Consider the following 17,738-nt stretch of genomic DNA (forward strand, 5'->3'; position numbering starts at 1 on the left):
CTCAATTATTCTAAAAGTTATTCCAATAGAAACTATATTATATTATTCAAAAAGTAATCAAATATTTTATTTTAATGTTCTTCATACATTTACCTAAAGGTTCATTTATTTTAGTTCACAAGGGTTATATGATTAAAGGGGTAGTCAATGAAATCATAATTTGATTTCCTGATTTGATTAAGTGATGAAATGAATGTTGTGAATAATTTAATTATCAATATTTAATGATTTTGAATAGTTTAAATTCTATTTTAATCATGGAAATTATGTATTAAGGTAATTAAACAAACTTTCTAAAATGATGAAACTAGTTCACCGAGGAGATTGAATTGACACACCAAATAAATATTAGATAATATGATAACCTAATATAACTTATGAGATTACATGAACTTAACCATGTTACATATATAATGGTAAAGGTACCTAGTCAATAATTAGGGTTTAAATCCAAATGTACCCTATAAGGGTGAAATTTTGAGATGTTCCCAGAACATGAATTACATGGACATAACCTAACTCAAACCTAAACAAATTTAATCCAAATTAATTGAAGAACTAAGGAAACCTAAATACCTTTAAAATATGATGTCATCACTCAATTAAGGGGTTAAAGCACAAACCTGTGTCACCCTTTGATAAAGGAAAAGGCTAACAAAAGTATAATTGTTCACCTTCAATGACATAAACTGGTATTATTATTTTGAATTTGGAAATTAAGTAAAGTAATGAAAATCTGTACAAATAGATGAATTTTAGGATTATAATTTTTAATAATTATTTTGAATAAGAATTGATATATTTTCTTAATTTTTATAGATAATATTTTAGTTTTTGAAAAAAGTTCAAAATTAAAGGTCTAGTTCCAACCACAAAACTATATGGAGATAAACTTATTTCCCTTTGATCTCACACTATGTTATAGATAATATATATAGCTAGAGCAATTTAAAAAAATAGTTTAGACCTGTATTTTCTCTTTTATATTGATTCAAATTTTAACTAACCTAAAATTGATAGCTCTCATCTCCCACCATGCTTTTCAAAACAAATCTATTCTAACTAGGAGAAAAATTATACATTCTAAAAGAGAACTCTATCCTCTAGAATGTCATATAATTTTAAAATTTTTTGATATGATTTAATATTTTTTTCTTTCTCAAAATTGACATCTTTTCGAGTGTTAAAATACATGCGTAATTACAATATAATATATCTTACTAAAATACCATAAGCTCTATATGACAATATTCTTGATTCTAAGCTCTATAAAATTGTTTTTATATGTTATTAAAAAATAAAATAAAAAATAGTATGATTTATTGAAATACCACTTTTTTGAAATAATTTTATTTCTTTAGTAATTAGATTCTAACTAGTATAATGTGTGCATTTAATAGATATTTACAATCAAAAATCTATGGGACCATATATAACATTGCTAAAATGAATTTATCTAGATAATATGTTTGAACAAAATTAGTTTTAAGATAGAAATACTCAAATTTAGTCATTTTGATAAGTCAGCCTGAGAGGTGACACAACTTTGTCCTTTTACCCTAAGGTTTATTCTCAAACCCTGTAATACCCTCACTATCTCAAAACTAAAGAATAACCAAAAATAATAATCCAAACATACATATAAGATTAGAACCCAAACAATTTTTTTTTTTAACAATTCCCATTACAAGAAAACCTTAATACAACAGGTTCAGTAAAGTACTCATAAATAGCCATGTAACATTTCAAAATTATTACATCAGAGTATACAACATATCGATACTCTTATTAAAATACATTCAAATTATTCACTAGTTCTAAAAGTTGAAAAAACCTTTTCCTCAAGTCCATAACCAACTCTATCTCGAACCTGAAATCCAAAATAGCACAACCACAATGCACCAAAAAGGGCTTAGAACAAAAATTTAAACAATAAAACCTCCAGTAAACCTGCACATTAGATTTTATAACAAAATTATTACCATTAAATCCAAATAACAGATGTACTAAAAATACAGTTTTCTTTTCACATTAAAATTGTAAAGCAAGTGCATAAATTCTTACACGTAGAAATGCAAAAATAAATTCGCATATAATATGACAAAGGAATGATCCAGTAGTCCATGGGTGTCAACATAAGATTCTACGTTTAGCCACTCATAGAACTCAATATGCCAGGTGAAACCATAATGTTATCTTATTATATGATTCCCAACTCATGAAATTTTAAATAATACCACTTGATTAAATAACTATCATAAACTTTCCCATAAGGATCTAAATTAGTGTCAGAGGGAATCCGACAACATAATTCTATCACCACAAGTTACTTGCTTTATGACAGCCACCCAATCTAAAGGATCACACTTGCATAATCTAAGATACACATAATTCTAGTTATACTAATTTGAAGAAAACTTAGATTAATTTTCCAATTCCAACTAATACACTTATTTCATTTGCTTCAATATAAAAATTGTACCAACAAACACAAATATCATTTAGCATTTCCAATCTTTTAAAGTACCAAATGAAACCATATTTGCAACCATTTTTTTTTTCTCAATCATATAACAACTATATTCTAATTAAATAATAAGAAAATTGACTTTTCCTAAATTCACTGTATTTACTTCTCATTTTAAAAAAAAAAATCATTAATAAAATTATCCACATAAGCTATCACTAACTAACATTAGATCATAAATTTAATCAATTTCCACTTCCAAAATCAGTAGTCACAAGAATTTCCAAATTATGTTTCTATGATAAATCTGACAATGTAATTCATTAAGATATACATACATGTTGATACATATAAATACAGCATTTATACATATACATACACGTACTCACTTACATATACCTATATATATATATAACCATATTAATTAAAAGTTAGATTTAAAATAGATAATAATCTTTACCACTATAAATCCAATAACTAGCCGTGACCAGACACTACAATTCACTACTTTAAATGGTAACTATTTAAAAAAAAATTAATGTTGACTGTAATTATTCTCAATTAATCTTGTACCAAAATTAATGGAATATAGATCTCTTATCAAAATATTTACTGTAGACAACAAAATAGTAGAATCTATAAGTTCCTAAATCTCCTACAGCCTACAAGGTATTCAAGTTTGAAATTGATATTCAAAGACTAATAGTAAGTTAACAGCCACCACAAATCTTACTAAGTTATGGTATGGAAAATCGATAACCATCATGCATACCAGTTTTGTTTTCTAAAACTATTTAATTCCAATACTAAACAAAATCATAACAATGTAACTCATTTAATGTCCACTGTTTAACTCAGTGAACTTCCTCTATTCTACATGACTCCTTAATAGCAATCTTAAAGCAATCTATACTACAAAGAAAATGACTGTTTGATAGACCGAAACCCACACTTATGTTTTGTGAAAAAAACATCAAACCCTTTTCCCTTAATCTATTCATCATAGTGATTAGTTTCGCTATAAACTATTTATATACGTTATAACTCATTGCAACACAAAGACCAAAAAATGACATAATTATGAGCCTATAACTTCAGACCCTAACCCATTAAAATTGATAATAAATAGTAGTCGAGTTATGACTCAAGTAATAGTATTATTTTCTAAATGATATCTAAACCCAATACCAAAATAGTGTTTATAGCACTGTGGAATGTTATCAACAAATGTTTGACAAAATATACAACCTTTGTAACATGACTACACCCTCGGTTCACAACCAAGAATCCGTAAGTTGCAAACTCGTCACCATGTTTGAGTATCACTGCGAGCTTGTGACCGAGTCACAAACAATATACACAATATTAAAAAAAAAACAAAATACCCACAGAGGTCGGCACTTATAATAGTAGGTACCATAATCTATCTCACAATTCCACACATCAAATTACAACTACAAACATTCAACATTATTACCCAAAGCGAAATCTCCATACCCTCACTTGAGTATGGATATGTACAGAGCTAAGCATCACACACAAAACCATACTCTTCAAATATCCATGCTAGAGTGGAAATTACATACCATTAAAAACTTTTAACAATCTTTCAAGCCTACACCTAATTTTGGGTTTACACAGAACTTAACCATGAAAGCATTAAATACTACACACACCCAGAGTTGGGTATCGAATTTCAAACACAACAACTATTTAATAAACAATATTCATCATACTCATTGAATATATTAAGGACAAGAGAATAGTATTAGAGAAAAAGCCCCATGTCTTTATTAATGAGGGATGAAATGTAAACAAAACTGCCTAGAGAACCCTCTATTCAAACTCGCACCCAACACCTTTGAAACCCTCTAATCCTTGCCACAAAAAAATAATGAAATCCTTTCACAATGAAAATTGAGAAAATGCAATCATGAACAGAAACCATTAATAAAAAAAATTAAAAACCTCTAAAATGCTAGTAAGGCTTGATGATTTCATAATGGTCATCAATTTCCCAATCAAAGTGCAGAGAAACTTGCTCAACAGAGCATCCATATTGCCTCAACAAAAAACCAACAATGGTGGTCTGAACTCAGACTTCAACAAACTCGACAGCCAAAACAACAATTCAATGCCCATTACTGCGTACTTAACTCAAACACCAAAACAATGCAAATACCAATGCTTGGCAGCCAAAGTACCAGCCCAGCATTCGAAGAGCCTACCCTTCATTAAAAAAAATTTAAAAAAATCCACTTACTTGCCACCATAAGCCAAAATCCCAAACCCCCATGCTAGTTTTAGTTTAGGCATCAATTAATTTAGGCTAAGTTTTAGTTTTAGGTTTTATGACTTAGTTAAATCCCATTGGTAGGTTAGTTTAGGCACTAACCCATACTAACATAGTATTAAGTACTAACATCAATATTAATATTCATATCAATGTTAATATTAATATTAATATTAATATCCTAATTACATATTAATGTTGCTTACTAATTAATAAGTATACGTATATATATACAAAACATTTATAACCTGTATAAATATAAATACAAGCACATGAATACATAACAATTATATATATATATATATATATATATATATATATATATATATATATATATATATATATATATATATATATATATATATATATATATATATATATATATATATATATATATATATATATATGCACTAATGCACTTATATTTATACATATAATTATACAACTTATAAATATATATACATATATACTTATGCTTAAAAACTGGCAAACAATAGATTCAAGGTGCTACTGAATTTTAAAACCACCTTATACATCAAAGGGAAAGTATGATTTAGACATAAGTAAAACTAAAACCATACTAACATTTATTTATAAAATTTAATTCCTAAATCTAGATTAATTTAGATAATAAGATTCTGAATATAGAACAGTACTAAAAATATTAAAATATTTTTTCTGAGAATCAGATTTTGTGTATTCTCTAACTTCTCAAAAAGTTTAACATAATAATACCAGAATTAAAGTGACTTAACAAGTATCAAACCATCTAGAAAAGTTAACTAATCTTAGATTCCAAGGTGACAGATATAAAATTGTCAGGGCCATGACACCCCCCCCCCCCCACCAGCTTAGGCTTACTCCTAGAAGCCTGAAAACAAATGAGGATGTGAAGCTTTCATTGCACCTGTATCTTCCCAAGTTGTAGAGTTATCATCATTATGATCCCATAATAACTTTACCTATTCCACCTTGCGACCTCTGAGATTTAGCTCTCTTTGTTGAATGCTTTGCACTAGTTCTAGCATCTATTGGCCATCCACTACCTATAATGTATTCCAATTCAGAACAGGAGTGATATCAGGGATGTATTTCCTCAGAACAGACACATGAAAGACATCATGGATTCAAGATAGGCTGGGAGGCAAAGCAAGTATGTAAGCAACAAGACCAACATGTTCCAAAATTTCAAACAGTCCCACAAAATGTGTAGACAATTTGGAACCTTTACCATATCTAATAGAACTTTTTCTAGGTCTGACCTGCAGAAACACTTTGTCCCCAACCACAAACTGACACTTAATCCTATGCAAATCTGCATACTTTTTCTATCTATCTTATGATGTAACAAGGTGTTCCCTAATTTATTTCACTTGTTGTTCCATATCTTGGAGCATTTCATGACCTAGGAGAACTCTATCTTCCAAATTATCCTAGCTCAAGGGTGTTCTACAAGGTCATCCATATAAAGTTTGAAAGGGAGCCATGCCTATAGGGCTGTGATAACTATTATTATATGCAAACTCTACTAAATGCAAGAATTCTTCCCATTTGTTCTGCCTATCCATGATGTACATCTTGAGCATGTCTCCCAGAATCTGATTTACACGCTCAGTTTGCCCATCTGTCTCAGGATGATATGTAGAACTGAAATTTAGTTGAGTACCAAGTTCACATTGCATAGACCTCCAAAGAGAAGATGTAAAAACTAAGTCCCTATTTGATATGATCTTCTTCGGAATCCCATGCAATCTTACTATCTGTGCCATAAAAATACATGCTACTGATGCAACATTATAAGAAGATCTCATTGGAATAAAATGTGCAACTTTGGTTAGCCTCTCAACTATAACCATGATTGAATCATGATGCCTAGCTGATAATGGTAATCCCACTATGAAATCAATGGATATGGTATCCCATTTCCATCTAGGCACACTATGAGATTGAGGTAAACCAGCAGGATGCTGATGTTTAGCTTTCACCCTTTGACATTCCAAACTTCTAGCGAAAAAATCAGCAATATCCCTCTTCATACCTGGCCAATAGTAATGTTGTTTAAGATCAGCATTCATTTTCTTAACACCAGGGTGTGCTAAATAAGGCGCCTTATGAGCTTCAAACATAACCAAATTTCATAGCTCTCCAACCTCAGGAACATAAATGCTACCTCTATAAATTAGCAACCTATTAATGCTGATAGAGTAACCTTCAAATCTACCTTCTAACATGTTGCCACTTTCTATAACAGCCTTGACATTTAACAACCAAGGGTCAGTAATCAGATTTTGCAATTTATTTTCTCCTTCAAATCCACTGTGAGAGTTAAAGAAGAGAGCTCGTGACGTCTTCTACTAAGAGCATCAGCCACCTTATTCTCTTTACCTTGCACATATTTAACTTCAACATTACATTCACACAAAAATTCCATCCATCTATGTTGTTTTGCATTCCAATTTGGCTATGTGAAAATATATTGAAGACTTCTGTGATCAGTACGCAACTCAAAAAGTTGTCCAAGGAGAAAATGTCGCCATTTGGTCAGTGCATGCATTATTGTAGCAAGTTCTAAATCATGAGTAGGATAATTAATCTCATGATCCCTAAGTTTCATGGATTCATACACAATCACCCTACCATCTTGCATTAAAACTGATCCTAATCCATCTAAAGAAGCATCTGTGCAAACCACAAATTCTTTACAAGGATCAGGTATCGCCAATATAGGTGCACTAGTCAAATGTCGCTTAAGATGCTAAAAAGCCTCTTCACACTTGTCTGACTAGATAAATTTCCTACCTTTTCTCTGAAGGGAAGTGATAGGATTTTCTATTTTTGAGAAATTAGCCACAAACCTTTGGTAATAACTAGCTAGACCCATAAAGCTTCTCACTTCAGACACGTTTGTAGGTGCTGGCCACTCTACAATAGCTCTAATCTTAGCTGGATCCATAGCTATTCCATTCCCTATTATAATGTGTCCAAGGTAACTTATTTCTGATTTGAAAAATTCACACTTATCAAGATTAGCAGATAGCTTATTCCTTTGGAGACATTCAAAAACTTGTCTCAATTGTTGTTCATGCTCCTCCATGGAGTTAGAATAAACTAGAATGTCATCTAGAAAGACAACTACAAACTTATCAAGGAAGGTTCTAAAAACTCCCTGCATCAGACTCATAAATACTGATGGCACATTTGTTAAACCAAAAGGTACAACAACAAATTCATAATGCCCATACGTAGTTCGAAATGCTATTTTATGAATATCAACCTCATGAATTCTAAGTTGATGGTACCCAAATTTAAGATCAATTTTAGAAAATACCTTAGCACCCTTCACTTGATCAAATAAATCATCAATTCTAGGCAATGGATACCTATTCTTGATAGTAACTTTATTCAACTGTATGTAATCGATACATAGTCTAAGTGATCCAGCTTTCTTCTTAATGAAGATAATAGGCGCATCCCAAGGTGAGACACTAGGTCTAATCAGCCCTTTCTCAGGAAGTTCTTCAAGTTGAACTTTGAGTTCTACCAATTCTTGTGCTGTCATACGATAAGGAGTTTTAGAAATAGGTTCCATACCAGGCACAAGATCAATCCTAAAAGTCTATTTCTCTCTTGGGTGGAATACCCGAAATTTCTGTTACAAAAATATCAAAAAATTCCTTAAGTAAGGAATGGTCTAAACTAGTTTGCTTTGCCATAGGTTCAGAAAAATCATTGACAAAAGTAGCAAACAGTTTGTAGCCTTTCCGTAAACACCTTTGAAGTTTTTTAGTGGAAATAGTTCTAAAAGAAATAGGCCTCTTAATACCTGAAATGAATTTACTTGCTCCAAAATCATCAATGCATTCAATAATCTTTTTGCTGCAATCAATTATAGCTTGGTGCTGATCCAACCAGTCCATTCCTTAAATTATATCATAGGTTCCTAAAGGAATAACTCCGAGGTTTGCTATAGTGGTAAATGCCTTAAGATAAATTTCACAAACTATCGCAATCAGTCCAGTTTCTACCTTAGATCCAGAAGCTAACTCAACTTGCCATGCCAACTCAACCTTTCTCATAGGAAAATTACAATGTTTAACCAAATTGGCATAAATGAAAGAATCAGTGGCACCTGAGTCAAATAAAATGGATATTTTTGTACCTTGATAAGTACCTTTAGCCTCGATTACCATGTTCTGATGTTCTGCTTTATTATGATCCATAGTAGCAAAAATATGGTGGTTCCTTCCAGAATCATCAATAGGAACCTGATGCTCTTGGCTTACCCTGATTATTGCCTTTAGGAGGGAAATTCCATTGTAAATGACCCAACTACCCACAATGTCAACATTCTGCTCCTCTTTTGGTACTCTTATCCTGCGAGGAATTTTCTTGTGACAGTGCAAAACTCTGTTTCACACTTTCAGTAGGCTTAATGGATTTAGGTAGTTCAGGGACCTTAAACCCCTTGTTTGATTTGGTAAACTTATTGAACTTCCTCTTTTGGGATTTACTACCATAGCCACTAGGTGCTGCCTTAGAATCATCCCTGAAGGATTTCTGACTTTTACTACTGCTAGGAATAGATAGGTTAACAACACTCTTGGTTGAAAAACTAGATTTCATTTCAACAAGCTTAGCCTAATCAGTAGCTTCCTTAATAGTCTTTGGTTTAAAATTTCTCACTTCCTCACCAATTCTAGGATTTGATCCCCTAATAAAGTGTTGCACCAAAGTTTTATCACCTTCATTCCAACCAAAAAACTTCTTAAGCTGAAAGAATTTTCTTTCGTACATTTCCACTATTGAATTCCCCTGAGAAATGCTAAAAAATTCCTTAGACCCGGTTTGCTGCCAATACTCAGACATGAACCTTTCTCGGAACCTCTTAATGAACAATTCCCAACTAACTTGAGAAATGTGAAGTCCAAGGTGTTCTAATTCCATTTTCCACCAAATTGATTCAAAAGACCTTAACTACATTGCAGTCCAGCAAACTTTCACATTAGTGTGATAATCATGCAGAATAAAAACATCTTTTGATGTTTAGAAGCCAAGCTTGACCTTCATTACTAGCTTTGGTTCCATTAAAATATGGACCTTTGAGCTTAGATATGTCTTTTAGCTAAGTCATGATAATAGGATCTACTACTATAGCTTGATTGGCATTGGAAATTTTAATACCCTATGTATTTGCTCCCCCACTAGGAATATTATTCCCAGCTTCAATCCCATCCAAACGTCCAAGAATTTGCTGAAGAATCCCAGCTTGAAATCCCTCTTGCTCATCAACATGAGGTATTTCATCATCAAGCCTATCTTGATGATCTTGACCCCTACCTAGGCCACGACCACTACCTAGGCCTCAACCACAACCTCTACGTCCACCTCTACCTCTACTTGCATTGGCATCAGCATTAGGGATACCTTGTCCCCGTGCTCCTCGTGTAACAGGAGGCATACTAGAATTCCTATAAAAGAGATTTAATTAAAATCTTGTAGGAAGCATAATGAAACCTCTAATAAAACCTATCGAGTCCCGAGTGTTTAAACTAGGCTCTGATACCAAATGTATTACCCTCACTATCTCAAAACTAAAGAATAACCAAACACAATAATCCAAACATACATATAAGATTAGAACATGAACAATTTTTTTTAAAAAATTCCCATTACAAGACAACCCTAATAAAACAGGTTCAGTAAAGTACTCATAAATGGCAATCTAACATTTCCAAATTATTACATCAGAGTATACAATATATCGATACTCTTATTAAAATACATTCAAATTATTCACTAGTTCTAAAAGTTACAAAAACCTTTTCCTCAAGTCCATAACCAACTCTATCTCGAACCTGAAATCCAAAAAAGAACAACCACAACGCACCAAATAGGGCTTAGAACAAAAATTAAAATGATTAAACCTCCAGTAAAATTGCACGTTAGATTTTATAACAAAACTATTACCATTAAATCCAAATAATAGATGTACTAAAAATACAATTTTCTTTTCACATTAAAATTGTAAAGCAAGTGCATAATTTCTTACACGCAAATGTGCAAAAATAAACTCACATAGAATATAAAAAAGTAATGATCCAGTAGTCCATGGGTGTTAACATAAGATTCTACATTTAGCCACTCATAGAACTCAATATACCAGGTGAAACCATAACGTTCTTATCTTATTATATGATTCCCAACCCATGAAATTTTAAATATTACCACTTGATTAAATAACTGTCATAAACTTTCCCATAAGGATCTAGATTAGTGTCGGAGGGCATCCAGCAACATAATTCTATCACCACAAGTTACTCACTTTATGACAGCCACCCAATCTAAAATTGTTGGAATATTCAAATATGGAAAGAATATTGAATAGAGCAGGGGGGTGAATCAGAAGTATTCCACTTTATCCAGTAAATCTTTTATCTGAAATTAAATTGCATGCATGTAAATACATCACGAAAATATGAAACTAAAACATGCATCAACAACACATAACACTGGAATTTGGTAATCCAGAAACCCTCCAGAAATAAGAAGGTAAAACTAGGGTGGGGATGATACCCACAAAAATTCACTGCAGTAATATTGTTCAACCACTTCTAATGTTCTACCCTGTTAAAGGCTTTACACTATGTCAATAGTGACTTGGTTAGAGGATTTACAAACACTTAACATAAAGTGTCACCCTGTTAAAGGATTTAATCACCTTTTGATAAGGATCTACAAATAGCTGTTAAGCCAACATATCTACATAGGATTTCCTTTCTAATACAATGGTAAGAGAGTATTAGGTATTATAAACCTGATAGTTTGCAATCCTTGATTGTTGAATGCAGGCACTTGTTCAGGCTCTCTCTGATTTTGATCCTCTGAGATCTGATTTCTATTCATCTCCTTTGCTTTGTTTTGATCAACTGAATATTGAGTTGCTGCTCTTACTCTTTATGTCTTCTTTTACTAAATTCCATTATGTTTTTCCCTTAACACTATTCTCTTTCTCTCATCATCATTACAATGAATCTATGATCCACATTAGGGTTAGATATGGATCTACGATCCACATTGAATCTCAATTTCCCGCTCAATACTTCCTTTTTTGCTGATTGGCTGCATGCCTTTCCAATTTTCCAATTGGCTACATGCAGATTGCATAGGAAATGTAAAAGATTCATTCTCATATCTAGATCTTTCAAGATTTACCATATGTCGGCTACAAAAATGGTTTAGATCATATTTTGTGAAATTACAAACTCTTATGCTAATATTCTGAGTTACTCAGCTCCTGAACCATTTACTGATGCTTGGCACATGCTGTTTCCTGGATAGCTCAGCACCTAAACAAAATTGTACCACTTGGCACCTTATGTTACTCAGAACTTGAATAACTTGGCACTTCATATCACGTGTCACTTGAATAACTCGACACTTGATATCACTTGACATTTGAATAACTTGACACTTACTCTTTGCTCGGCATGTATAGTGAAAAATGGTTAAGTGTATTGACACTCAGCTATCAAAATTATTCTTTAAACCAACAATCTCCCCCTTTGACATGAGTGGCAAAAACACTTAACTAAGATCTTGTGATCGTGGCATTATTTCATGCATCCTCTTATTTGCTTCAAAAAATTTAGAAACAAATAACAATATACCTTATGACTCCCTGTGAGTTGATTATGCCTTGTACACTTTGTGACTTCTGTCCTATTTCTACATTCTGACTAATATGTTATATCAAAATTTGTCAAAAATTCTCTATCTCCCCCTTTCATCATAGTTTCCATTTCATTCTATACTTAACTCCCCCATACTTAATTTCTACTTAACACTCACTCCATACTTATTCTCCCCCTTTTTGACACTTATGTCAAAGGTCTTATAAGGAAATGCCATACTTGGCCAAAAATGTACTATTTACTTCAAGGAGTACCTTCAGAGCTGCATCCCAATTTGCTAGTGCAACATCCAATGACTTATGCTGGATGACAATCTCTGCTGCTAGGTGTACAAGTCCATCAGTTGTAGAAATATTGGGGTCTTTCTTGAGGACTGTCTCTGCATTCATCTACTCCTTGTGAAGTATTTCCAAATGAGTAGTGATAGAGGATTGAATTTGCATCAATTTAGCTTTTGTGGTTGCTTTCTCTGCTGCTAAGAAAACTAACTCTCTTTGTGTGTGAAGTGATTGGGCAAAATTCTTCTCACTCTAAGCCAGATTTGTAGGGAGTTGCATGCTAGAAATCTTCAGATTTTTCTCCAACCTTAGTATCTTCTGGCTAGTGTCCTGTGTGAATGTGGAAAAGTCACACAACTTGTTGTACAAGGAAAATATCTTTCCAAGTATAGTTTTGATTGTTTCAATTTTCTTAGCTAGCTCTACTTGTGATAGTGCTATATCACCGAATATTTTCTTGTTTACCTTGCCTTGGAATTTTCTTTCTAAACATTCCAGTAGTTTGATGTTTGTTTCCTGGTCTTCACTAGTCACCTGGTCAACTATATCAGATAGTTGCTCTACAATTGGCCTTGACTCATCTAGAGTCTGTAACTAGAAAGCTTCTATGAATATGTCTTTGATTTCATTCAAGGTAAGCTTGTGGTTGTGTTCTCTTCTTAGTGCTTCTTGTCTCCTTCTTCTGTCCAATGCACTCTGAATTTCATTGATCTTCTCTTCAGTGAGAGTGTTGGATTCATAATATGGAATCTTTATTTCTTCATTAAGCTCAAGAATTCCATAGTGAAGTTTCTTGACTACCTTTGATGAACTCGAGCTTGGTGTCCTAATTTGCAATTGTAACCTATCGATGCTCAGCTACTCAAGAGTCTATGTTGGAGTACCAGATTTGGGTAATGCAACCAATTTTTGTATTGCAGACTCCTCCTTCTTGCTTGTCTCTTCTTTTTCTTTAGCTTGTATATCCTTTTGATGAACACTAGGTGGGGTTGAACTTACTGGCTATTTAGATGTTTCTTTAATTTCCCCTACTGATGAACTCGGCATCTAAAGTGTGTCAGTGACTACACTTGGTGGAGGTGGTGGAAGAAGGAATAGAATACTAGTAGGTTGTATGATTGAAGGTGGTTCTTGTGTTTTCACCTTAACTACCTTTGTTTTGACTACTGGATTTTGTAATTCATCAACACTGACCAATATAGGATTTGAACATAATTTTGCTGTACTAGTGTTGATTGGTCAAGGATTTCTAAATCCTCTACAATTAGTGGATTGATGTTTGGACTTGAAGTGTCTGTAACATCCTTGATTTTGATCATCTCTATAGGTGTGATGGTGGCACGAGGAGGACTAGGAGGGTATACTTGTGTGTCTTGCACACTTTGATCTTGTTGCACAACTGTATCTTTCTCTTCCTCTTTCTCCTCTGTATGTGCCTTTTCATCTTCATTTTCTTCTTCAACCTGCTTCTCCACTTGTTCCTTTTCTTTATCTTTGATTCCTGATGCCTTCTTCTCCTTTATCTTGACACTTTCCTCTACCTTATATTCTTCATTATACACATCTTCTATTTTCTTGTAAACTATCTTCCACAATCTTGTGGATTTTGTAACTACCTACTCAATTTTGTTGTGTAAAATGCTAAAAGCTCTATGTTTGGGAGTGAATCTATTGTTATTCCTCTTGACTGCATTTGTTACTTGATCCTTAGTCAAATTAGGCAACAATATAGCTAATGTTGATTCCCTTATCTCCCTTTCCATTTGTAAACAAAAATTCCATTTATCTTCTACAAATTTGTACAAATCTTTAGGCATTGATTCATCTAATTCTAGAGGTGTGTGCTTATACTCAGCCATCATAGCATACACTGATTCCTCTAATTTATTTTTTTCTTCTTTGGTGAGCTTAGAAAAAGCTAGGTTCATTAAACCTTTCAAATCATCATTCTTGATCTTTGAACATAATTTATCAATAGTAGTCTGAGGTTCTTACCACTTGAAATTGGCTGTTGTCCTTTGACTCAGTCTTCTCCTCATTTGTTTCAAGTTGGGCAACAAATTTTGTTTTCTTCTTTGGCTCGGCAGCAGTCTTCTTTGAAGTTTTCTTCTTTTCTCTTGCCTCCTCTTGGGCTTTTTGTGCTACAGCTCTTGTAGTAGGTCTCTTTGGTGCTGGAACAACTACTTTCTTTCCCTTGGGTTGAGGAGTAGGAGGAGTTGTGGCCTTTCTTTTTGTGACCTTGGTTTCAAATTGTGCTTCCTTGGCTTCTTCTTCCTCGGCACTTTCCTCTTTGTCTTCTCCTAACCCTTGAGTCAGACCTTGTGGTTCATCTTCCTCATCTTCAATGTCTTCTTCTTTCTCTTCTACTATTCCTTCTTCTCCAACACCAAACTTTTGTTTGATTTTCCTTACCAATTTTTCTTTCTTCTTTACTGCTGAGGCAATTTTCAAATTTGTTATCACCCTTGATTTTACAACATCATATGTTCCAAAGGCTTTTGCATTCTTATCAACTTCTTCCACAAGGAGGGTTGTTATTGTTGCAGAGGCTTGATCGATGTCCAGTTCATAACCTAGTGGCCTAAGCCATCTTACTCTTGGTATGACTGCTTGTATATAAGTATAATCAATATCTACAAGAAAACAAATGTCTTTTTCATATTTGTTAGTTAATCAGACTAGAATCCTCATTCTTTGTTTCATGGACTGTTTGATGTCCTCAAAGTAACTAGTCATTTGGGCATCAAAATTAACACCTATCTGTTCAATATATCCATTTATTTGTTCAACAATTGTTTTGTCTAGACTACATCTCACCTTATCTACAAAAGGGAATTCTTTCATCAGATAAAAAAAACATGCACACCAAAACTGATCCAAATTTGCACTGAGCTCCCTTGCTCTTCCTTATAGCTCCCAAATTCTCATTAATCTGTTGAAACATGAGCTCTGCTAGATCATAGGTATGATCCTTTTTAATCAATTTGTATGCAACATCAACTACTATACAAGGCACACTATTTGACCTACTTGACTGATAGAATTTGTGTGAGATGATTCTCACAGCAAAATCTAGTAAGGGTTCTGTGATTGTATCAATAGGCATTCCCCTATTATTCCATTTAGCACCCATGTTTCTCTCTATTACTTCCTTTTTGTCACTACGCAGGGTCTTTGGCTGATCTAGGGTTGGAATACCAGTAACCCTATGAATAGTTCTCTTGGTGAATTTCACTGGCCCTATTTCTAACCAAAAGGCTCCATTATGTATTCTGCTCAAAACTATGCGTACCCATTCAACTTTGAAGACAATAAAAAATTCTAGGGTTTTGGTCAATCCTTTTCTCTCAACTATTGAGAACTCATCTTTCAGTATGTTGTTCTCACATAGCTTGTCATATGCATTGTGAATTTCTAAATCCCCTATGGCTCCAATTTTGCAGTTATAGCATCTACGAACATCTTGGACCATAACAACTTTATCAGGAATAACTGATAATGCACCTGTGGGATCATTCTTATATGCAACTTCTAGAATGGGCTTGAATTTTGATTGCTTAACTTCATTACTAACCAACTGTATCTCATGACTCTCTTTGCTCTTAATGGTTCTAGACCCAGATGCCATTGTTTTCCAAACTAGGCTTTATAGTTTAAACAAGTTTATAAACACTACGTAGCTTGGCACTTAAGTAAAATACCTCAAATCGATGAGACTCATGCTGAATCGATGTGAAAATCTTCACAAATGGCTTCTGAGCTGACCTTGATCTTTTGCGCTCTTCTCGTCTTTGCTTCGTGTTTGAATGGTAAGAAATGATCAAAAATTGAACTATGTACTCTTCAAAATAGAGTAATTAATGCTTAGTGCATTGACAACTATCTACTCGACACCTGAAGGATTTTTACATGACTCGACACTCATTATATTTCACTTCACTCGGCTCCCATTGATATTTCACAGCTCGACATCATCTATCAACTCAGTTGCTATTAGCAACTCTGCACCTGAAGACAATTTTGGCAAATTTTGCAAGACTCTTAATTTTGACTTAGCATCTTTGCTTATGTTGATTTCTTCTTTGCAATTCTTCTATGTTTTGGGACTAATGTATGATGTAACTTAGTTTATCAATCTCACACACTCATTCTTGCTTAATTTCATGAAGTGTGATCACTTGACCTATTAGGTGAACTGATCTCTGCTCTTGATGTGCTACACTCATCTTTCTTCTTCCATGTCTTATTCATCTCACTTCTGATGTGTTCAACATCTATCTTTTCCTTTCCATTGTTGAACTTAGAACTTGGTGCCTTTGAACTTGTTGGTCAATTTGTGCTGATATGACCAGTTTTTAAGCAATTGAAACATGTGGTTTGACTCAACCATCTTTTATAGTTTCCCTTAAAATGTGTTCTTATGCAATTTTGGGGTATATGTCCATATTCTTGACAATAGTGACAACTGTACCTGGTGTTGTAATCCTAAAATTCATGGTTTAATGTCTTTGTTGGTTGATTTGATGTCCACATAGGCTTTGATCTACATTCAAAAACTCTATGTCCATATTTCTTGCAATTATGACAGTGACCCTCAAATCTTGATATCTTAATAGTCTTGGCTCTACATTCATATGCTTGATGACCTTGCTTCTTGCACTTATGACAATAGTTTACATTCTTAGGCTTATCATGCTGATGGGCATTCTTGCTTCTACATACATTAGACGCATGTCCTTTCTTTCCACAGAAATGACATGTAAATTTGACATTTTTACCTTTGTCACTTCTTTGTTCAGCACTCTTTGATGATTCTCCAGCTTCAGTGCTATTGTATCCAAGTCCTGATGTATCATGGGTTGATCTTGGGGATTTCAGTAATTTCTCAAAATACTTGATGGCTTCATTGGGTTTGTTGAAGCTTTCTAAAATTTCCTTTTCTCTTCTTAAGTCATTCTGCAATCGTTCATTCTACATCTTTAGTGTAGAGATCTCAATGTCTTTCACAT

Source organism: Cupressus sempervirens, chromosome 7 (assembly GCF_028749045.1).
Source record: "Cupressus sempervirens isolate cs-2001-9-10 chromosome 7, ASM2874904v1, whole genome shotgun sequence".
NCBI classification, from domain to species: Eukaryota; Viridiplantae; Streptophyta; class Pinopsida; order Cupressales; family Cupressaceae; genus Cupressus; species Cupressus sempervirens.